General features: G+C 47.4%; 1 long non-coding RNA gene across 1 annotated transcript; it reads right to left on the reverse strand.

The window, feature by feature from the left end:
* Window positions 1-6,836: 6,836 nt before the first annotated feature.
* On the reverse strand, window positions 6,837-10,173 carry LOC144506159 (uncharacterized). The gene is made up of 2 exons (XR_013499859.1): window positions 10,048-10,173; window positions 6,837-7,303 (listed from the first exon to the last, which is right to left on the reverse strand). It is a non-coding gene; the product is annotated as an uncharacterized LOC144506159 (long non-coding RNA).
* Window positions 10,174-25,209: the final 15,036 nt, after the last annotated feature.

Below are 25,209 nucleotides of genomic sequence, written 5' to 3' on the forward strand. Positions count from 1 at the left end.
TCTTGCCACTGGTAAAGCCCCAGGAAACAATGGTATTCTAGATGTAATCATCAAAAGTGGAAAACCGACACTGCTGTGGCATCCTCATGAACTTTTGTGTCTCTGTTGGAAGGAAAGATTTGTGCCTCAAGATATCCATGATGGAAAAGGAGTCACCCTGTCTGTCCCAAAACAAATGGGACTGCCATGATTGCAACAGTTACTGAGGCATCCCCTTATTAAATATTGTGGGAGAAGTTTTTGCTTGAGTTGCCCTGGCCGGATTGCAGATCCTGATATTACGCATCTGCCCTGAGTCGCTTCAAGCTGCCACATCAGCGGTTGACCTGAATTTTTCACGTTGACATTTACAGGAGAAGTGCTACAAAGAGCTTAGACTATTCCATATTGCCTTTATAGACTCACCACGACCTTCCATCTTGTCAACAGAGGCAGCGGGGGCAATTTTCCCAAAAAAGGTCTAAGTGCTGAATGAGCATGATAAAAATTCAAATCTTATGCCACTTAGAGAGAAAAATGAGGCAAAGTGTGATTTGCACCAGTCGGGGGAGTGGACTGAGTCTATTCTCACCAGGAAGCCGGCTGGTGACTGTGAGAGGGAACCATTGCGTGTGTGCATGATCTCCCAGTGCACAGTGTAACGTGTACACTGGGAGATCAGATGTGGCCCCCCTCCCCCCCAATGAATGATCACGGCCCCCATTCACCCTGTTCACCCCATTTCTGGCATAACATTTACTCCATGCTACTATTGTACACTTTCAGTGACTCAGATGAGGGTGCCTATCTGCATGCCTGAACTGATCAACTTGGTAGGACTGCATGCTGAATCCAAAATGCATAATGTTCTAGTTCATGGGTTGCTGTTTGCTAATGATACTGCACTGGCTTCCCATATTGGAGTTCACTTGCACCAGCTTGCAGATTGGTTCTCCCAGGCCTGTAAAATGTGTGGACTACAATCAGTGTCATTAATACAAAAGTTATAGGCCAGGATGTAGAGACTTCATCATCCATCAATATCGACAACCTTGCTCTGGAGGTCATTGACAGCTTCACATATCTTTTACATAGAAACATAGAAGCCCTACAGTGCAGAAGGAGGCCATTCAGCCCATCGAGTCTGCACCAACCACAATCCCACCCAGGCCCTACCCCCACATATTTACCCACTAATCCCTCTAACCTACGCATCTCAGGACTCTAAGGGGCAATTTTTAACCTGGCCAATCAACCTAACCTGCACATCTTTGGATTGTGGGAGGAAACTGGAGCACCTAGAGGAAACCCACGCAGACACGAGGAGAATGTGCAAACTCCACACAGACAGTGACCTGAGCCGGGAATCGAACCCGGGACCCTGGAGCTGTGAAGCAGCAGTGCTAACCACTGTGCCACCGTGCTGCCCCTGATCTTGGATCAACAATTGCCAGCAACCTGTCCGTTGATGCTGAAATTAACACCAGGATTGATAAAACCACATCTACCATGTCAAAGTAGTGAAGCCAAGTGTTGACCAACAGCAAACAAACAGAAAATGCAATGCTCCTTGTGTGTACCTGGGCTTGTGTTCTCAGCTCCCTCCTTTACAGTACTGAAACAAGGACAACTTACGCAAACCAAGAAATGACACTGCACAACTTCCACCTCTGCTGCCTCAGGATTAAGAGCAGTCCTTGGCAAGACAGAGTGCTAAATATGTAAGTACGCCATGGAAAGAATCTTCAGCATGTCTCCCCTCTTGAGTCAGCAGTGACTCCATTGACTGGGTCATCCACAATGCCAAAGACATGTTCTGCGGTGAACTTGCTATCGGCACAAGACCAACAAGTTGACCATGTCTGTGATATAAGGATGCCTGAAAGCAAGACCTCCAATTGACATGGATCAGACTTAATACATGATTATTCCTCACTTTAGATCAGAGTGCTTGGGGACAAGCAGTCAGGAAGGGTGTGGAAAAGGCAAACGTCAAATGAAATGACCAGATGGTGGAAAAGAGGAAGGAAAAAACATCAGTCAAACTCGGGCCAACTTCGTTTATCTGTCCCCGTTGTAAAAGGGACTGTCACTTATGAATCGGTTTCTACAGTCGCTACAAATGATATTCAATCCAGAATTGACATGCACCCCGTGTGCAATCCATCATCTCCAGAGACAGATGGATGCCATCAACTGAGCTGCTGACTGCAAGTATGAGATCGACTGACGATGCTTCTTCTTCATCACTGTCTTCCTTCTTCCCATCTCCTCTCCTCCTCTTTTTCCACCACTGCTTGGCAGTTGGCAGTTCTTGGGTGTCAGAAAGGAGAAAGACACAATGATAGAGTAAGTGGTGAGGCAGTGGGGAAGTACAAGATGTGCATGGCTACACTATCTGTAGTTTGTAAATCAGAAGAGATTGTGGATGAAGATGAAGTGGGATGTCAGAAGGAGGATTCAGTCTGAGCATAACATCAAAGTTGATGGTTTCAGCACCTCTGCCTGCCATGGTCTGAGTGATGACAAGCATCATCTCCTCCATGGGGCTAGCCTGTCTTTGTGCAACAGCCTCCAGTGTTATGCCAGATTCTGCATGAGAGAGAGAAGTGTGTCAGTGAGTGTGATAAAATATGTTTGGCAAGGTTGAATAATTGGCAGTGTGTGCAAATGTGTGATGCGTATGTGAGACTTTCAGCAGTTCTAAATATGTGAAGGTGAGATGAATCTGTGAAGGTGAGATTCATCATGATTGATAAAGATTTTTGGCAGGTGAATGATGGGACTGTGATACATTGAACAGTGTGTGAGGCTGGTGGTAAAGTTGGTGGGATATAGCATTTGAAGATACATTTATTGACCTTGACTGCTGTTATATTATTCTCTTTATTGCAAGCATACCATCAATCATACAACAAGGATTGGTAAAACAATCATGTGGATTCTTTATTTGAAGATAAGGTTACATACAGGTAATAGTAACTAAGAGGCCATGTAGACACATCTGACCTGTATAGCTGCTACTGTGTAATGTCTACAGAGTCATGTGATTATACATCTCATCCTTTCTTGTGGTGAACAGCGATGGACAGGACTTTATTATACACTTCCTTAAAGAGACAGGTATATTACAACAACCATGTGTGGAAGGTCATTCAACCTTTTGTTGTACTGTGTCCAGATCCATAAGGTTGGATTTCTGCCTTAAGAACAAAGAACAAAGAACAATACAGCACAGGAACAGGCCCTTCGGCCCTCCAAGCCCGTGCCGCTCCCTGGTCCAAACTAGACCATTCTTTTGTATCCCTCCATTCTCACTCCATTCATATGGCTATCTAGATAAGTCTTAAACGTTCCCAGTGTGTCTGCCTCCACCACCTTGCCTGGCAGTGCATTCCAGGCCCCCACCACCCTCTGTGTAAAATATGTCCTTCTGATATCTGTGTTAAACCTCCCCCCCTTCACCTTGAACCTATGACCCCTCGTGAACGTCACCACCAACCTGGGGAAAAGCTTCCCACCGTTCACCCTATCTATGCCTTTCATAATTTTATACACCTCTATTAAGTCTCCCCTCATCCTCCGTCTTTCCAGCCTTTAACCACCACAGCTCTGTGCTCTAACTGCTTTCTATGCAGAGATGTTTCAGTGTGATTTGGATAAGCTGAGTGAGTGGGTATATGCATGGCAGATGCAGTATAATGTGGATAAAGATGAGGTTATCCACCTTGATAGCAAAAACAGGAAGGCAGATTATTATCTGAATCGCTATAAATTAGGAGAGGGGACTGTGCAACGAGACCTGCGTGTCCTTGCACACCACTTGCTGAACATAAGCATCCAGGTGCAGTAGGCTGTAAAGAAGGCAAATGGTATGTTGGCCTTCATAGCGAAATGATTTGAGTACAGGAGCAGCGACGTCTTGATGCAATTATACAAGGCCTTGGTGAGGTCACACCTGGAATATTGTGTGCAGTTTTGGTCTCCTTATCTGAGGAAGGATGTTCTTCCTACAGAGGGAATACAGAGAATGTTTACCAGACTGATTCCTGGGATGAGGAGAGATTGAGTCGGTTAGGATTATACTCACTCAAGTTTTGAAGGATGAAGGGAGATTTCATAGAAACCTGTAAAATGCCAACAGGTCGAGGTAGGATAGATGCAGGGAGGATGTTCCTGATGATGGGAAGTCCAGAACCAGGGGTTATAATCTAAGGATAAGGAGTAGCCCCCTTAGAACTGAGACAAGGAGAAATTTCTTTACTGAGAGAGTGGTGAGCCTGTAGAATTCACTACCACAGGAAGCAGTTGAGGCCAAAACATTGTGGGCACAATCTTACTGCTTGTTCACGCCATGCTCCCTCTGCAGCAAAGTTGGAGATTTTGGCAACAAGCCATGATCATAATAAATGGAGCAGGCTCGAGGGGCTGAATGTCCCCCTCCTGCTCCTATTTTCCATGTTTCTGTGTAAAACTTTCTCTGTCAAGCCTCCTGTTTTCCTGATGACACCGGTCCTTCTCTACACTTCCTCCATCAAGGCCACCAGTAAAGTGTTTGAAATCTTTCAAGCCCACTTTCTGTCATGTGGTGCCGCAATTAATTCTTATTCTTGCTCACACTCTCTTCTGTGATCAATCCCAGCATCTACCCCAGCCCAAAACCTCCCCTTTAAGAGGTGCAGGCTGGCTTTAAGTAATGCAGACAGCTTTAGATTGTATTAACCTCTCATGACTTTGTGCTCGCTGATCAGCTGAACAGATCCTTAACTACAGCTTTGCATTGGCTGCACGTCCCAATCATTTCGATGGGAAGGCAGCACTCAGCTCGCATGCTGCCTGCATTGGAGGCATTGAGTATGGGTTCATTGCATTCCCATCTCCACACCTGCTTTTGGCTCTTATCGAACTTTACTGCCAAAATGCCTGCTCTGCACCAAATTTCCTCTCAAATTCATGTTACTTTTCCTGTTGCTTTCGCTAACTTACCTGAGATATAAGGACATAATCGCATGCACAACACTCATTTATTTATTCAGATTATTATTAATAACTGATTACAAAACATGGGCTGGGTTTTACGCTGAAGATGGGCTCCCCACACCCCAGTCTCAATTTTGGGGGCGAGCCAGTCTCAATTAGCCGGCTTGCCCCACTATACTTTTATGGGCAACGGCCCTTTCATTGATTTGAGGTGGGACTTCCGAGAGGAAGTCCCAACTCATGGAACTGCCAACCAGTCAGATGCCAACTGTTCTGCATATCGGCAGCACAAAGCAGGAATAGAGGGCACTGCGGGTGCTGCAGGTAGGATAGGAGATGGTATTCAGTGATGGATCCAGGCATTGAGATAAATCTGAGATCTCTCTGGAACCTGGCTGACATGCCCTAATGAGGGGGCATTTTGGGACAGGGTGATCCTGCTACTCATTACATTGGAGAGGCAGGGGATGAGACCGTTGAATGGCCATTAATCACCCACTTAAGGACCTCAATTGGGCTGCAGGCAGGTGACCCACATGACGCCTCCAACGCTGTCCCAAAATCATGGCGGGCCTGGGGTGATTGGACTGGTGGTAGGTACAACACTGCTCTTTCGGTGGCCTACTTTACAGGTTTACCCATTTGTTTTCCCACCTGGGCACTGGTGGCCCTTAAAATTCAGCCCATGACCTTTCACCTTGATATCAGGAAGCACCTCTTTGCAAGAAGAGTGATCAATATCTGGAAAGGCGTTCTGAGTAGAATAACAAGAGCAACGCAATTCAGGAATCATTGAAGAAGTAGCTGAATGTTGTAATGAACAACTACTGGGTACGTATGCCAGAATGATGAAGGTGGACAAAATGATCTGACTCACTCGGGTTCACCATTTTGAAGTAACAATTTGTAGGGCTTTCTACAGATTGGTTTTCCACCCCCCATCTCTCCTTCACCTATAAGATGGATTCAAAACAAAATCATTGTAAATGCAATGCTCCCATCTCTGCATCACCAGACTAAACAAAAAAAACTAAAGGAAGAGAGGTGAACTCAACAGACATTTGAAACTCATCTATACATATCGCTGAGTGCAGCTACATAGATCACCCTGCCATCTTTGTTTTCTCTGAACAGTATATTTTAGATTCCATTTTGCTGTTGCATAATTATTTGTTTCAATCTGATGGTCAGTGGACTTTACGTTGAAAGGAAAGGAATACTTAGCACTGCAACTCTACAGTTAGCTCAATCAGCTTTCAGTGAGTATCCCCACCAAGGTGCATCATCCCCCTGATATCTGCTAGCCTTGTCTTTGCCCATTTACTTTGCATGATTTTTTTTTCACAGCAACTTGTTCTATGTGCGATATTGAATTGTGTTTCTCACTGCAGGGCATTGGGGACCTACGTGCAGAAGGAAAGGTGTATCTCCTTAACGAATCATATTGAAATCTGATAATTAAACAGCCTAGGGCAGAATTCTCCCAAAAAATTTCTAAGTGTCATAATGGCAACAACAATGGAGTGATTCACATTGGTCTCTTTGGCGCACTTGGCACCGCAATGCACTGACATTAAGTGCTCTGAAGGAGCCGTCACATGAACGACGTCGTAATGGAGTCTCTAGGCGTGTGACTCGCCCGAGGTGCCTGAAATGCACCTGCTGTACTCACAATCAGTCATGCCAGGAAGTTGGCACCACGCAGACCAGCCCGACAGTTCACTGAGGGAGAACTCGGACGGCTGCTGGATGCCATAGAGGAGAGGCGGGCCATCCTGTATCTCTGGTAGAAGACGATCCAGCAGCAGGGACTCCAATGCAGCATGGGAAGCGGTTGCTGCGTGATGCGCTATCAATAAGGCGAAAGACTACCGATATGCCAATATAAGTGTAGGCTTTTATTCACAACAGAATCAGGAGCAGATCCCAACAATTAACAGACCTGGACTGAACAAGGGGGAGGAGACAGCCACCTTTATACTAGGTGCTGAGGGGAGGAACCAAACTGGAAGGGGATGTGTCCAGGTATGACAAACACACACAACGGTGGTCCATATAGGACAAAGGCACAACTGAGGTCCACCACATTCACCCCTTCCTTTTAAAAAACAACACGGGGGTGAAGCGGAAACAATATCACAAGTCCAGACGAACCGGTGGCTTGATCCGTCGTCGCGATCGTCGTAGTGCAGGTCGCAGAGTCGACCGAGCCGGGAGCGATGTCGGCCCAGGCTCCGTACAGTGAGCGTCGAGAGAAGGCGCTGGGTGGTGTGAAGCGGACCGATCCGTCGTCCCGTCCAGTCGTCGGGTACTGCGTGGCGACGGCTCCGGCGACTCAAGCGAGCTGTACATAGGGGCGAGAGGAATGAGCAGTGGCCCTGGTGGCGTATGGGGAACAGTGGGAACCGGAGCTGGGGGGTGGGGGGCTGCAATAGGCTCTGGGCACACTACATTGGGGACAGGGACTGAGGGAGGAAGAGGCGTAGCAGTCTCCGAATGGACGACACCAGGGACCGTGGGGCGGAAGGACGTGGTGACCTCCGGGGCACCCGCGGGTGCCAAGTCACGGACAGAAACCGTGTCCTCCCGCCCATCAGGGTACGCTACATAAGCATATTGGGGATTAGCATGGAGCAATTGGACCTCCTCGACCAAGGGATCTGCCTTATGGGTCCGGACATGCTTCCGAAGCAGGACGGGTCCCGGGGACATCAGCCAATCCGGGAGCGAAGTACCCGAGGAGGACTTCCTGGGAAATGAAAACATCCGCTCGTGAGGGGTCGTATTGGTCGCTGTGCACAAGAGTGACCTAATGGAATGTAATGCGTCCGGAAGGACGCCTTGCCAACGGCTGACTGGAAGGCCCCTAGACCGTAACGCTAATAGAACGGCCTTCCAGACGGTTGCGTTCTCCCGCTCTACTTGACCATTGCCCCTGGGGTTATAGCTAGTGGTGCGGCTGGAGGCAACGCCTTTGGCGAGCAGGTACTGCCTCAGCTCGTCACTCATGAAAGAGGACCCACGGTCGCTATGAATATAGGCTGGGAAGCCGAACAGGGTGAAGAGCTTGTTCAGGGTCCGAATCACTGTAGCCGTGGTCATGTCCGAGCAGGGGAAGGCAAAAGGGAAACGTGAGTATTCGTCAATGATATTCAGGAAATAAACATTGCGGTTAGAGGAGGGGAGGGGGCCTTTAAAATCTACGCTAAGGCGCTCGAACGCGCGAGTGGCCTTTACAAGGTGCGCCCTACCTGGCCGGTAGAACTGCGGTTTGCACTCAGCGCAGACCCTGCATTGCCTGGTAATCGTCCGGACTTCCTCAAGGGAGAAGGGCAGGTTACGGGACTTGACAAAATGGAAAAATCTGGTGACACCCGGGTGACAGAGGTCGTTATGGAGGGACTGTAGCTGGTCTAGTTGGGCACTGGCACATGATCCACGGGACAGGGCGTCTGGGGGCTCATTGAGCTTCCCAGGCCGGTACATGATGTCATATCTGTAGGTGGAGAGCTCAATCCTCCACCGCAAGATCTTGTCATTCTTAATCTTGCCCTTTTGCCTGGTGTTAAACAGGAAGGCAACTGACCGCTGGTCCGTAATTAAGGTGAATCGTTGGCCCGCGAGATAATGGCGCCAGTGCCGGACGGCTTCCACGATGGCCTGGGCCTCCTTCTCGACCGAGGAGTGTCGAATCTCAGGGCCTTGTAAGGTCCGGGAAAAGAAGGCCACCGGACGGCCCCTCTGGTTAAGGGTGGCAGCGAGGGCAAAGTCAGACGCATCACTTTCCACTTGGAATGGGATGGATTCGTCCACAGCGTGCATCGCGGCCTTCGCGATGTCCGCTTTGATGTCATCGAAGGCCCGACAGGCCTCCTCCGCCAGGGGAAAAGAGGTCGATTTTAGGAGCGGACGGGCTTTATCTGCGTAACGGGGAACCCACTGGGCATAATAGGAGAAGAAGCCCAGGCATCTCCTCAGTGCTTTGAGGGTAGTAGGGAGGGGAAGCTGCATAAGGGGACGCATACGGGCTGGGTCGGGGCCAAGGACACCATTTTCTATCACGTACCCAAGGATGGCGAGGCGGCGTGTCCGGAAAACACACTTCGCCTCATTGTATGTGAGGTTCAGGAGAGTGGCCGTACGAAGGAATTTTTGTAGGTTGGCATCATGGTCCTGCAGGTCATGGCCGCAGATGGTGACGTTATCCAGATACGGGAAAGTGGCCCGTAGTCCGTGCTGGTCCACCATTTGATCCATGGCCCGTTGGAAGACTGAGACCCCATTGGTGACACCAAAGGGGACTCGGAGGAACTGGTAGAGGCGGCCATCCGCCTCAAAGGCAGTGTATGGGCGATCCTCCGAGCGGATAGGGAGCTGGTGGTAAGCCGATTTCAAATCGATCGTTGAGAAAACCCTATAGTGCGCGATGTGGTTGACTATGTCCGCGATACGGGGAAGAGGATATGCATCTAGTTGGGTATACCTGTTTATGGTCTGGCTGTAGTCAATCACCATGCGGTGTTTCTCCCCCGATTTAACTACGACCACTTGCGCCCTCCAGGGGCTGGTGCTGGCCTGGATAATCCCTTCCTGGAGCAAACGTTGTACCTCGGACCGAATGAAGGCCCGGTCATCCGCACTATAGCGCCTACTCTTGGTGGCTATAGGCCTACAATCCGGGGTGAGGTTATCAAATAACGGGGGGGGGGTGATCTTGAGGGTCGAGAGACTGCAGGTGGTGCGCGAGGGGCGCTGCCGTGACGGCGCCTTGCAGACGGAGAGCGGGGGATAAGGGCCATCGTACTGCAGGATGACGCTTCTATGATGGCTGAGGAAATCTAACCCCAGCAGTACAGCTGCGCAGAGTCGCGGCAGCACGAGGAGCCGAAAACGCTCGTAGACTGTGCCCTGTACTGTCAGCGTCGCCAAGCAGCACCCGAGGACCTCCACTGAGTGAGAATTCGAGGCCATGGAGATGGTCTGGCTCCAGGGTCGCACGGGAAGGGCATATTGACGCACTGTGCGAGGGTGTATAAAACTTTCCGTGCTCCCACAGTCAAACAGGCAGTTTTCTGCATAACCATTTACCTTGATCTCCATTATGGACTTGGAGAGTTGATGTGGCTGCGACTGGTCCAGGCAAATCGATGCCACTGTTGAATTAAAGAAGAATCCATCTTCGTCGCCGTCTGATGACGTCACGGTTGAAGCTTCCTGCTCAGCTTGCCTTGATGCCAGTCTCAAAGATGGCGACTCCCGCACTTCCGGTGACCGCATCCAAGATGGCGATTCGCGCGCAGCCGCCGCCTGCATCAAAGATGGCCGCGCCCTCGGAGCACACATGGCTCCACGAGTCTTCAGAAGCGGCTTTGCTCAGCAGACTTTAACAAAGTGGCCTAGCTTACCGCATCCGGAGCAAATCGCGTCCTTTGCCGGGCAGTGACGCCGAGGGTGCTTAGGGAGGCCACAAAAGTAACATTTGGGCCCTGCTGGAGCAGCCGTCGCAGTGGAGCCGTCGGTGGAACGGGATCCAAGGTAAGACCCGAGATTATGGGAGGCTGCTTCTAACGTTTCAGCCATCGTGGCCGTTTTCCGGAGGTCTAGGTCATCTTGTTCCAGCAGACGCTGCTGGATGTATGTAGACTCAATGCCCGCAACGTAGGCGTCGCGGATCAGATCCTCCGTGTTCTGAGCTGCTGAAACAGCCTTACAGTCGCATGCTCGGGCGAGGACTCGCAGGGCGCGCAGAAATTGGGCGCACGATTCTCCTGGCTGCTGTTTGCGGGTAGTTAGGAGGTGTCTGGCGTAAACCACGTTAGGGCTCTTTCGGAACTGCCCTTTTAGGAGTTCGATAGCGTCCGCGTAAGTAGCAGCGTCCCGGAAGATTCCATAGACAGTTTCGCTTACCCGGGCGCGGAGCACGTGGAGTTTAGCAGCGTCGGTGTCGATGGCCGTAGCGGTGTCGACGAATGCTTCGAAGCAGTCCAACCAATGATCAAATTTATCAGAGGCTCCAACCTCTTGAGGGTCTAATGCTAACTTGTCGGGTTTTAGAAACTGCTCCATACTAGTAACTGTTGTGAATAAAATTGATGCGCTATCAATAAGGCGAAAGACTACCGATATGCCAATATAAGTGTAGGCTTTTATTCACAACAGAATCAGGAGCAGATCCCAACAATTAACAGACCTGGACTGAACAAGGGGGAGGAGACAGCCACCTTTATACTAGGTGCTGAGGGGAGGAACCAAACTGGAAGGGGATGTGTCCAGGTATGACAAACACACACAACGGTGGTCCATATAGGACAAAGGCACAACTGAGGTCCACCACACTGCGGACGTCTGTGTCCGTGGCCTGACACACAGGACCAGTGCCCAATGCAGGAATAAAGTGAACGACGTCATTTGGGCCGCAAGGATGAGTGTCCTCCATCTCATCCTGGCAGCAGTCCTGCCGGCACACATGGTACGTCCACCATGACCCACTCCCAGACACCCTGCGGTAGTCCAGCATCCAAACCTCCAGCATCATCCTCGAATCCCTCTGGCACCCCCACTCACAAGCCCTGCCTGGCGAGGCATGGTGCCGAGCTATGCCACCTGTCCCCCCATCCGAGGCCCACCAGCCATCAAGCTCTCAATCATCCCCTAATGTCTCTGCAGGAGAAGATAATTCATCTCCCAGCACCTGTACCATATCTCTGGATATCATGTTTCTCCAAGTGCTCAGCCTAGGACGTTGTAAGGCTCGTAAGTTAACCGGCCCAGCTGCTTTCTCAGGCAATGCATTCCAGACCCCCACCACCCACTGGGTACAAACAGTCCTCTCAGAACCCCCAGAGACCACTGTCCCGTGGCCTGAAACTATGCCCCTTCATCATAGCCCCCCCCCCCCCAACCAAGGTGATTAGCTGCCCATGCACACCCTGGCCACACCCCTCATGAGGTTGTTTCACAGTAATTAAGATGTATTGTATTGTTAAAAAGGGTACTTAGACTGAACTGGAGAAGCCCTAACTTCCCCAGCTTTTTTAGTCCACACCTACCATGTAATTAAAGGGATTTTGTGCTATTCAATATGTGTCAATGGTGAGTCAGACAGAGAAATGCTGTCAGACAGAGAAACAGTGGAGTGGTGCATCTCAGACAGCAATCTCCAGATTTTCATGTTGAACAATGAACAGCCCTGGACTGAGACTGCCTTGCGATTTGTACATAAATAATGGTGACCACCGCTCGCTGTTATTTTGGTGATTATTTGGATCCCAATGAATTCAGAAAAGAAAGGGAGGGGTGAAATTTGATGAGGAGGAACAAAACCAACACTGTAACACATAGCCTGTGAGATCAATACCCTGTTTGTGCATGAAGCATACATCATCTGGACAGGGAGAGCGTATGGCTATCTGAGATACGAGACAAATGAATGCTGACTTCCAGCATCAATACAACTTGGGATTTTTAAAAATCAAATCTGTGCTCTTTTACTATGGTTACTGTACTGTACAACTTAGCTACCATACAATTTACAGGGGTTGGTAATAAGACACACAGAATTATGTTTTACCTCATGTGTAAGTTAAATTTTAGTGTTCTACATAAAGAACGGTAACCAATGCATTCACAGATGGATAAAAGCCTCCCCAGTGTCCAGTAAAGCATACTATCTATCTTAGCTATGATAACTTATGGCCAATACAATGGCCTACACTTTTTTGTTCAACTGTAGTAAATGTACTGCAGCAATTAACTTTCAAAACTCTTGATAATTAGAATATCAATCAGTCTCAATCCTGGTAACCCCCAAACTAAAATTATTGCATTAATTGTCCACAATTCAGGTCCTAGGTAACCAAGTGTCACTCTCAATTAGGATTGCTCTGATGTTTCAAGTTTAAGCTGAGCATTTCAATCAAAAAATGTTGATATTTAATAATAATTATTGACTGAAGTGATATACCTTTCCTTTGACACTTTAAAATTCAGGATACCAAGCATTGCAAAGACTGCAGACTTCTTTTTCTGGTTTCACAGATTTTTTTCACTTTGTTACCGGTCACCTCACCTCAATATTTCCTAATTCGATTGAAATCATTTTTTACTTCATTAAAATAGTGGAAACATAATTCTGAAAATAATTTCACGGGAGAGGCTGAAAGCTTGATGCATTCTTACAATGTTCATTTCTTCATTATTTTATCCAAGTCATTAATGCATTTAAATTAAAGTAAAATAAATTAATGTCTGTGTTAAAATAGCAGAGAATCTTGTGAATATGTTGAGCTTTCATATCTCAGATATCTCTATTTTTAGTTATTTTTAATAAAGCTGAGCAAATTAGGTTATATTTTTATTTCAAGTCTAACAAATCTGTCCACGCAGAGTGGTTAACCTATTTAATAATGGCATTCACAAATTGACAATTCTAAAACAGAGTTTACATTTCATTTTGATTTTCAGATTTGTAAATGTTCCAATTGCTAATCAAACAGAATAAATCATAAAACACTATCAGGGAAAATACAGTTGAAATAAACTGACATAAAGTAACCGCTAAAAGGAAAAAGAGCAGGACAGGAGGTGACTTTGCGTTGTTCGAGGGAAAGGGCTTGCTATTTTTAATGCTTGTTCAGATGTAGGACGTGAGGACAGAACACAGTATTGCACATTCTACGTCTAAAGATAGTCCAAGTGCCTTGGACCCCAGCTATCGGAAGGATAGGAGGCAAAAAATCTGCTTGATTCATTAGATGCTGAAAGCCTCAGGGGAAAAAATGTTCAGTTGATCATAAACTAGTTTGGAAATTACAATTTGAGGCTAGTTAATCCAAATTGCACAAGACTGCTAGGTTATATTAGACACAATTTAGTATCAAAGCTCTTCCGTGTCATAACCATACACACACACATTGTCCTGGTAACATAGCTCAAGCACAAACTCAGAAACAATGTCCTCTGGTAATGAATGTCTTGGTAACTCAAAAATGACACAACTTTTTTTCCCACATTTTCAATTCTGTTACTCGTCAAATGAAAATTATTGACCCAGTTGCCAAACTTGAAGCAGTTTGTGCTGTAGATGTGGATAAAGCTGAACCTGTCAGAATTTAGTCCATTGATGACGCATAGTATTTTTCATTGAGAGAACTTCACCATTTTTTCTTGAGCAGAAAGATTTGTAGTACCTTAGAGTGGTCCCTCAGCGGCTGTGTCATTTAACTATGTTTTAGAAAGTTAAACTTGTGGAAGAATGCAGTTAATCTCCCTCCCATCCATTGACTCTGACTACAATTTCCGCTGCCTTGGAAAAGCAGCCAGCATAATCAAAGATCCCACGCACCCCAGGCATACTCTTTTCCATCTTCTTCCATTGAGAAAGTGATACAAAAGTCTGAGATCACGTACCAACAGATTCAAGAGGTGGAGGTGCCAGTGTTGGACTGGGGTGGGCACAGTAAGCAGTCTCACAACACCAGGCAAAGACACAGTTGCAAGGACATCCAGTACTTCCCCGGACCAGAGAAACGCTACGACAACGGATGAACAGACGCCGTGCAACAATCACCAGTCAGGAATATTCTCTTCCAGCCAGGAAGCACTTCAGCAGTCAAGGGCATTCTCCCTCCAATCTTAGGTTAAGATCTCCAAAGCGGCCTTCAAGACACATGACAATGCAGAATCGCCAAGCAGAAACTGATAGCCAAGTTCTGCATGCATGAGGACAGCCTCAACCGGGATCTTGGGTTCATGTCACACTACTTGTACCCCCACCATACTGCATGGGTTTGCAAAATCCTATGAACTGTCCTGTGGGACAATTCACACCTCTTTAACCTGTGATTATTCCTCTCTCCATGCACACTGTTTGCATCTATAAAGACTTGATTACCTGTAAAGACTCGCATTCCAACCATTCTTCACATTCTAATCTGTAATTATCTTGCAAACTGTGTCTTTGCCTATATTTGCCATGTTTGTGAACTAACCTCCACTCACCTGATGAAGAAGCAGCATTTCGAAAGCTCGTGATTCCAAATAAACCTGTTGGACTTTAACTTGGTGTTGTGAGACTTCTTACTGTGCCAACAGATTCAAGAACAGCTTCTTCCCTGCTGCCATCAGACGTTTGAAAGGACCAGCCTTTTATTAAGCTGATCTTTCTCCACACCCTAGCTATGACTGTAATACTGCACCCTCTCCTTTCCTCCGCTCCAATGTGCTCTATGACGGTATGTTTTGTTTGTGTAGCGCGCAAGAAACTTTTCACTGTGTCCCAATAAACGTGACAATAATAAATCAAATCAAATCAAGAAAGAGCTTCAGAACGTTGCTTTTAGAAAAGTTAAGCTGGGACTAAAGTCATGCTGCTGTGAATGTAACTAAGTAAAACTCATTTCAGGAATGAAAACAGATTGGCTAAAAAGCATCATCTGTTGTTTTTGAGAATGTTAGCGTTTATTTAAAGATCATGGTGACTAATGATATCAGCTAGAATTGGGAAAGTGAAACTAATTAGACCATGAAGTGAGAGCTGAGTGAGAATGCAATGCTTACTGCACATAAACATTTCTGTCCTGTGGATGTTGATATATTTAAAGAATGAAGAAACTCATATTTATATAGCACTTTTTTGTGAGCTCAGAATGGCCCAGAAGGCTTCGCAGCCAATCACGTATTTTTGAAGAGTAGTCACTGTTTTAATGGAGCAAATTTCACAGGAGGAAACAGAACATTGAATGTAAATATCGGCTGGAATTCTCCGGTTGTTCATGCCGGCAGGATCTTCGCACCCCCGCCAAATCCCATTCACTGCAGTGTGACCAGAAGATCCCGCCACTGCTGAATGGCATGCCACCTCCCCCCATAAGAAACACTCTGTGGGGAAGCCAGAGCATACCCAACCCCACATATGTTCAACCAGTTAGTCATTATTCAACAACCTTCATAGAATCATAGAATCATAGAGGCCATTCAGCTCATCGAGTCTGCACTGACCACAATCCCACCCAGACCCTATTCCACTTACCCCACATATTTACTCTGCTAATCCCCCTGACACTAAGGTCAATTTAGCATGGCTGATGAACGTAACATGTACATCTTTGGACTGTGGGAGGAAACCGGAGCACCCGGAGGAAACCAACGGAGATATGGGAAGAATGTGCAAACTCCACACAGACAGTGACCCAAGTCGGAATTGAACCCGGGTCCCTAGCGCTGTGAGGCAGCAATGTTAACCACTGTGCCCCCGCGTCGCCCTCCTCATACTATGATACATTCCAAAAAGCTTCTAGCAATGCGTGCCCTATTTGGATTCATACTTACGATTGCCCATATGTGGATAAGATTTCCTTTATTCAGTTGAATCATTTGAGAAAGCAACTCAGAGAAAGGCTCAGTGCCAAGAGAACTTCTACAATCTTTCGTTGACAACAGCTATTCCATATAATATGTAAATTATCTACAATATTTATTTTGAAGCAATCCATCAAGGTGCACAGCTGAGGGAGCACTACTCTGTCAGAGGTGCCATATTTCAGATGTGACATTAAACCAAAGCCCCATCTTGCCCTCAAAGTGGACATAAAATATCCCATGGCACTATTAGATGAAGCTTAATGGAGTTACCCTTTCTTTCCTGTATATCTCTATATCAAACTCACAAAAACAGATTATTTGATCATTATCACATTACTGTTTATGGGTGATTGCTGTACATTAACTGACTGCCATGTTTCTTATATTACAATAGTGGCAACACTTCAAAAGAACTTATTTATTTGTAAAGCAATTTGTGACATGCAGTGGTTATGAAAAGTGCTTTATTAAATACATTTTTCAAGAGCTTTTAATAATTTCACAAACACTGCATGTGCAGTTTAATACAAAACCTAAGTAAAAGGTTTCAACCAACCAAAGCAATATGACAGAGTAACTTTCTCCCAGATCCCTACTTTCTGCTATTGAAACTATTTTACGCCACTGACATCGATGACAAATTGTGCAGAATTACATCAATTGTATCAGAGGCAGTGAGATTACTCAGTGGTGTCACTATACACGTCCAAAACCACTTGACATTACACAAAGCAGCGAGGAGTGACAGGACATGGAAAAAAAATCAAAACAGTCAGTAAAATGAATAGAACATTTGTTATAAAAATAAACTGATTACTCTCTGATGACAGAAGTTGATGAAGAGATTACATCCTCTGAGAGAAGGCAAAGGAAACTTGATTTTTTTTTCAGACCAACACAAAAAAGTGATTGTATCAGCTCATTATCTTGTAATATCCAATATCTTCCTATTTAGTATTTCCTTACTGATCTCACAGAGACCAGGGCTTCACTCAAGCATTTGGACTTCCCAGCTGCATTGTGCTGTTGCACAGCAACAAAGGCATTTGATCACAAGGGAAATGGATCTCTTGATAAAACATGTACCGGTGTTTAGTCTGCAGAATATATCTGTCGCACTTATTTATGACATTAAAGGTGTTCATCATTGCAGGTTGTCATATATTGTAACGAATAAGTTAAAGATCCTTTTGCATTGAGTTTGCTTCCCAGCTGTTGGGCCAGGTTAAACTTGGTCTGCCCATTGGTCTCTGGCTCTGATAGCAGAATTAAGTTCACAGTCCACCACTTACTGCCATCTCCAAATTTATTGGGGCCTTCCATTTGGTAGGCTAGACCTGATTAGGAACCTACCTGAATCAAGCAGCTGTACTGTTGCTGTATGCAAAGTAGAGTTGTTGACATATATTGGCCCCTGTTATGATTCAGAGGGGCAACTGTGTCCGACATGTCCAGCTGAAACCAGTAGTGAATAGGAAGAACCTCCAAAAACACTATTTAAACAATTCATTTGTGAGCTAGGAGCACCAGGAGCATTCATCCAGGCTCTATATCTGTAATGTGTGCTCACACTGGGCTTCCAGCCTGTCCTTGTAGGCTGAGTGGCCTACTCCTGGTCCCAATTTGTATATTCATATGTCTTTATGCAGTGAACTTGAGAGCAGCTGTACCAGCGAAAAGGATGCTTTCCCAGTTTTTCTGGTCTGGGCCATTCTCCAACCACAGCCCTGCCTCTTGGAAGGGCCTGGGGTGTGTATGTGTGTGTGTGTGTGTGTGCGAAGGGGATGGGGGGGGGCAGTGTTGGGGAGGGGGGCGGGGAAGGTAATTGCGCCAACAGAAACAGCAGCCAGAGAGCGCCTGAAATATGAAATGTTTAAAATAACTTGCTCTTCATTCTTCAGGATTATCTCTGTAGGTGGCCCTGCTGCAATAACATCCCATTTTTGAGGGAGTATCTCTCTGTTTCTGCACCCTATTGATTCAGATAGAAAAACATGAGACAGAAGGTGAGAAACTCTTTTCTTTGCCTCATATTGATGCATACAATAGGCATTTTGGAAAGTCCTAGAAGTCTCATTTCCACATAATGGAGGTGACCTGAAGTAATGGGTCCCTGTGTCCCTTTTCTATTCATTATGCCAGGGAGCTGGGTATTTTCTATTCACAATGAAGAGGAAGATCTGCATTGAGGTGTGGTCACCGATAGATTATCGGGAAATTGATGGATGCTTGTCATTAGGACAGCTCGGAATTGATTATGTGCTCATTTTTACGATCTCCCATTGAACTCAAAAGCTGTCAAGGTGACAACATGGAAAATGTTTTTTGTTTCTCCACATAAAGTGATAACCCAATGCAAAATATGCATCTGAAACTGCATTAGAATATATTTGTATTTCTAACCTAAAATGGTTTACACTCAGAATTGGGTCACACTCAGAAATTCACCAGTAATTGAATCAGTATACTTGAAGTAAATACATTCATAAATTCAGTTCATTGCTAAATCCCTTGGTGCATATTAGAAGATGAAGGAACCATGATACTCCTTAACGTCAATAAGACATTCTAATATTTGCTTTGTATAAAATACATCTACAGAAGGTGGAATTTGTATTCTTGATCAATTAGGGGTTATTTTCTGCTGATGTGGTGAGATTTCTCTATATAGTGCAAAATACTAGATGAAAACTGAGTTCCCTGTTCACATCCAAATCTAACTGTCAGTTACCTACCATTTTGAGAAAAACTAGTAACGCTAGCAGTGAGTTTACAGATTAATTTAATGACTGTAATGTCAAGGTTTTGGTTTACTCCAGTTATAACTAAACACTCATCAGACTGTAACAATTACAAACATATTAAACGTACCTTCCATTTATCTCAGTACATCAATTCTTGGCTCTGGTAAGGAGACCATAAGACTCTTACTAATTTTCATACTGGAACTCTGGAGAATGTTGTTAAGAAATACCAGATTAAAATTAAATATAAAGGGCAGCATAAGGATTTTGAGGAAATGCTACATTTTAATAGTTAATTCTATTGCAGCAAGATAGGATAACTATCAAAATCAGGTGGAGAGTTTGCAATGCATGGTTAACACGCGCCTGTTCAAAGTAATGCTGGCAAAAAGCAAGCTTCGAGCTGCCTGCTAATGACAATGATTTTGGCACGCAGCCCTGCATAAAGTGCTTATTGTTTGGTTGTATGCCTCAGCAGGGAGCCTGTGTGTGGTGAACCATTGTTGGTTCCCACCAGGTAGTGCTGAGCCATGGTCTGGCCAGTACTATGAGTCTGTATATATGTTACTGTTGGGGTTAGGGTTGGGCTGTTCTACCTGTTAATATTGTTGTTATGGTACACCCCAGTCAGCTCCGCCTCCTGGGTGAGGTATAAAGGCCACTGCTCTGCCTGGTGACCCTTTAGTCTGGGATCGTGTACTGTATATGGTAGCTCTGTTATTGTTGGCAATAAAAGCCTTTATTTCCCGAGTACATCCAGCCTCTTGTGTGTTATATCGCGCATCAATTTTATTGCCAACAAGTAAATTATTTTTTGAGAAAAAAAAAACGACAAAGAAAACATGGAGCAAATGCTTAAACCTGAACGGCTTACGTTGGACCCACGTGCAGCGGGAGCTTCGAACACTTTCGACCACTGGTTGTAGTGTTTCCAGGATTACCTCGACGCCTCCACAGCGGTCAACGTCGACGCCGACAGACTCCGGGTCCTCCACGCGAAGGTAAGCGACGCTGTATACCTGGCGATCCGTGGGGCCACCGACTACAAAGGGGCCCTCGAGCTTCTCAAGAAGCAATACAACAAACCGCCGAACGAGATGCATGCTCGATACCTTCTAGCCACTCGACGGCGGCATCCCGGCGAAACGACGGAACAGTACGCGTGCGAGCTTCAACAGCTAGCCAGAGCCTGCAACTGCAAGGCAGTGTCGGCAGACCAGTACATAAACGACCGAGCTCGAGATGCGTTCGTGGCGGGAATCGGCTCGTCGTACATCCGTCTTCGGCTGTTGGAGCAAGGTAACCTCGACCTCACTAAATCCATAGAGTTAGCTGATGCTCTAGAAATGGCCTCCAAAGGTCTGGCGATGTATCCCAACGGCCACGTGGAGACAGCGTGGCAGAGGCAGTCACAGACCCCACTTCATTCAGCGGGACCGAAAAACTGCGCGATCGCGTTCCCAGCCTCGGACCTGACGATGGCAGCAGCTCCAGGTGGCCCGCGGTGTTACTTCTGTGGGGGGGTGAAACACCCTTGGCAGCGATGTCCAGCTAAAGCGGTGTTGTGCTCTGCCTGCGGCAAGAAGGGGCACTATTCCAAGGTATGCCGGTCCAAACTTCCATCCAAGAACAGCAGTGCGGCATGTGACTCCCCGGAGCCGGCCTCCTTGTCTTCTGCTTCTTCAAGGTCTTCCGCCACGTGCGATTCCAGGACATTGCCATTCCGAACGACGGAGTCGCAAGACACGTGCGACCTGCAGGGGCCGCAGGTTTTGGCGCCATTGTCCACGTGCGACCTATGGGGGCAGCCATTTTGGTCGGCACCGACTGCGAATGACCAGCAGGGGTCGTCATCAACCATCTCAGCCATCTGCAGTTGCGCCCGCGAACCAACGGTGGCGTCGATCATCCTGGACCAGGCCAAGCCTCACAGACTCGACAAGTCCATGATGGACATACAGGTAAACAAACGCCCGATTTATTGTTTGTTTGACAGCGGGAGCACGGAGAGCTTCATTCACCCTGACACCGTGAAGCGGTGTGGTCTCCAGATTCGGACTGTCAAGCAGACAATTTCGATGGCGTCAAGGTCCCGGTCTGTCACCGTGCTAGGGAGTTGCGTGCTAAATCTGACGGTGCAGGACACAGTCTACGAGAACTTCAAGCTCCTCATGTTACCGCACCTTTGCGCGCCAATACTCCTAGGACTAGATTTTATAGTCCACTTGAACAGTGTAACCCTGCAGTACGGTGGGCCACTCCCTCCGCTTTCAGTGGGAGACCCGTAGCCTCAAAATTGCCCAACACGCTCCACATGTAGTCTCTCAACGCTTAGGATTACCACACCCTCCCTATTCCAGAATCTTGTGCCAGGCTGCAAGCCCATCGCAACAAAGAGCAGGCGTTACAGCGCTGAAGATCGGATCTTCATTCGATCTGAAGTTCAGCGGCTCCTCAAGGAAGGGATCATCCAACCTAGCGCTAGTCCTTGGAGAGCGCAAGTCGTGGTGGTTAAGAATGGGAACAAACCCCGGATGGTCATAGACTATAGTCAGACCATTAACAGATACACGCAGCTGGATGCGTATCCCCTCCCGTGCATATCTGACATGGTCAATCTGATTGCGCAGTACCGGGTGCTCTCCACCATCGACTTAAAATCTGCTTATCACCAACTCCCCATTCGCCCAGAGGACCGACAATACACGGCCTTTGAGGCGGATGGTCGCCTGTACCATTTTTTAAGGGTTCCTTTTGGTGTCACGAATGGGGTCTCGTCTTCCAGCGTGCTATGGACCGAATGGTGGACCAGAACAGACTGCGGGCTACCTTCCCGTACCTGGATAACGTCACCATCTGCGGCCATGACCAGCAGGACCACGATGCCAACCTTTTTAGATTCTTACGCACTGCATCTCGCCTGAATCTGACCTACAACAGGGAGAAGTGTGTATTCTGCATGCGCCGCCTAGCTATCCTCGGATACGTGGTGGAAAACGGGGTCCTTGGCCCTGATCCAGACCGTATGCGTCCTCTCCTCGAACTTCCCCTGCCCACTAACGTCAAAGCACTGAGAAGATGCTTAGGCTTCTTCTCATACTACGCACAGTGGGTTCCCAATTACGCAGACAAAGCCCGTCCGCTCATCAAGTCTACCTCTTTTCCCCTAGCAACAGAGGCTCGCTTAGCCTTTGCAAGAATAAAAGCCGACATCGCGAAAGCCACGATGCACGCTATCGATGAGTCCATCCCCTTCCAGGTGGAGAGTGATGCATCTGATTTCGCCCTGGCCGCCACACTTAACCAGGCGGGCAGGCCCGTCGCCTTTTTCTCTCGCACCCTACAAGGCCCTGACATTCGACATTCGGTGGTGGAAAAGGAGGCCCAGGCCATTGTGGAGGCCGTTCGGCATTGGCGCCATTACTTGGCGGGCAAACGGTTCACTCTGCTCACGGACCAGCGGTCCGTGGCGTTCATGTTCAACAACATGTTACGGGGTAAGATCAAGAATGATAAGATCTTGAGGTGGAGAATCGAACTCTCCACCGACAATTATGATATCATGTATCGTCCAGGGAAGCTCAACGAGCCCTCGGATGCCCTGTCGCATGGAACATGCGCCAGTATGCAGGATACGGTAGCACAGTGGTTAACACTGCTGTTTCACAGCTCCAGGGTCCCGGGTTCGATTCCCGGCTCGGGTCACTGTCTGTGTGGAGTTTGGACATTCTCCTCGTGTCTGCGTGGGTTTCCTCCGGGTGCTCCGGTTTCCTCCCACAGTCCAAAGATGTGCGGGTTAGGTTGATTGGCCAGGTTAAAAATTGTCCCTTAGAGTCCTGGGATGCGTAGGTTAGAGGGATTAGCGGGTAAAATATGTGGGGGTAGGGCCTGGGTGGGATTGTGGTCGGTGCAGACTCGATGGGCCGAATGGCCTCCTTCTGCACTGTAGGGTTTCTATGTTTCTATTTCTATGTTTCATAAAAGCCCGGAATCTACCCTACTCGGTGGAGGATGTCAGGTCCATAACCAGAAGCTGCCGGGTATGCGCGGAATGCAAACCGCACTTCTACCGACCTGATAGGGCACAACTCGTTAAGGCCACTCGTCCCTTCGAAAGACTGAGTATGGACTTTAAGGGCCCCCTTCCCTCGACAGGTCGGAACGTGTCCTTCCTCAATGTGGTTGATGAGTACTCACGATTCTCTTTTGTCATTCCCTGTTCTGATATGACCGCTGCCACGGTTATCAAGGCATTTCGTGATCTTTTCACCCTGTTCGGTTACCCCTGTTACATCCACAGCGATAGGGGCTCGTCGTTCATGAGCGATGACTTGAGGCAATACCTGCTCTCATATGGGATTGCCTCTAGTAGAACCACGAGCTACAACCCAAGGGGTAACGGACAGGTCGACCGAGAGAATGCTACAGTCTGGAAGGCTGTCTTACTGGCGTTGAGGTCTAAAGGTCTTCCAGTCTCCCATTGGCAAGAGGTACTCCCTGATGCGCTCCACTCCATACGCTCACTCCTGTGTACGGCAACCAACGCTACTCCTCATGAGAGAATGTTTTCATTCCCTAGGAAGTCTTCCCCTGGGACCTCATTACCGTCTTGGTTGACGTACTCAGGACCTGTCCTCCTGCGGCGACATGTTAGGACCCGCAAGTCCGACCCTTTGGTTGAACAGGTCCATCTCCTCCACGCCAACCCTCAGTATGCCTACGTGGCATATCCTGACGGGCGAGAGGACACGGTCTCGATTCGAGATCTGGCGCCAGCAGGGGGCTTGGAAACCCCTGTCGCTCCCACACCTACTGTTAGGGACCCCCCAACCATTATTTCCCCTCCTGACACGGTGCGGGCAGTATCGGGACCACCACTTAACCCTCTTACTCCCGTGTACAGCTTGCCTGAGTCCAGGAGATGGTCGCCACTTCAAGGCGTGCCCGAGTTCAGCGGATTGTCACCACCTCTGGGTCTACCGGCCCGTGAGGCACTGGAGGAGTCGCTGGACATCGCCTTGGAGAGAACGTCACCGCGATTGCCTGAACCGGTGTCATCGCCGGTGTTGAGGAGGTCACAACGACGGTGCGGTCCCCCTGACCGTTTGAACTTATAGACAAATGAACAATTGTTCTGTGTTTTGTACCCCGCCGGCCTTTGTTTTCAAAGGAGGGGTGAATGTGGTGAACCATTGTTGGTTCCCACCAGGTAGTGCTGAGCCATGGTCTGGCCAGTACTATGAGTCTGTATATATGTTACTGTTGGGGTTAGGGTTGGGCTGTTCTACCTGTTAATATAGTTGTTATGGTACACCCCAGTCGGCTCCGCCTCCTGGGAGAGGTATAAAGGCCACTGCTCTGCCTGGTGACCCTTTAGTTTGGGATTGTGTACTGTATATGGTAGCCCTGTTATTGTTGGCAATAAAAGCCTTTATTTCCCGAGTACATCACGCCTCTCGTGTGTTATATCGCGCATCACTGTGTTCATATAAAGTTAGCACCTTTAAAGCTAACACACACCACTTAAAGTCAGCCTGCCCCTCTTTAAGGCGATATGCATCCTGGCTGCTGCTGGGGCTGGAAGCACTGGAAGAGGAGTTAATAAAAATAAGCACCTTGAAAAATGAAACAAGAGGCCAGTGAGTATATTCCAAAGTTCTCCAATGCACCACTGAATGATTTGATGCAGAACAGGCATAAAGACAGAGAGAGAGAGAGAGAGAACAGACTAATAGGAGCAGGGGTTAACAAAGTGGCTCATTGAGCACTCAATAAGAGAAGACATCTCCTCTCAGGGGGAGTCCTAACAATAAGGGAGTGGGCAATGTAAATACAATAGCTCCAAGGACATGAATGCAGCACTGCAATAAATTTAATGGCTTCCCTGTACTGCCAAGGTGCATCTTCACACACCAGATCTGTACAAATAAACCACTAGCCTCACACACTGCTCCATTCATCACACTTTCTTCACTTACCTACCAACCAGTTCTATCAAATGAGACTCAAACCTCCTATTCATCGCCTCACTTTACCCTCACACATGCTTTGCATTGCTATAAGCCATTGTTGCAAATGTCATAACTTTCACATACTGCCAGCTATTCAACCCTGGCAGACATTTCAGCTCGACACTGCATTACGC

This window comes from Mustelus asterias, chromosome 17, assembly GCF_964213995.1.
Source record: "Mustelus asterias chromosome 17, sMusAst1.hap1.1, whole genome shotgun sequence".
NCBI lineage: Eukaryota > Metazoa > Chordata > Chondrichthyes > Carcharhiniformes > Triakidae > Mustelus > Mustelus asterias.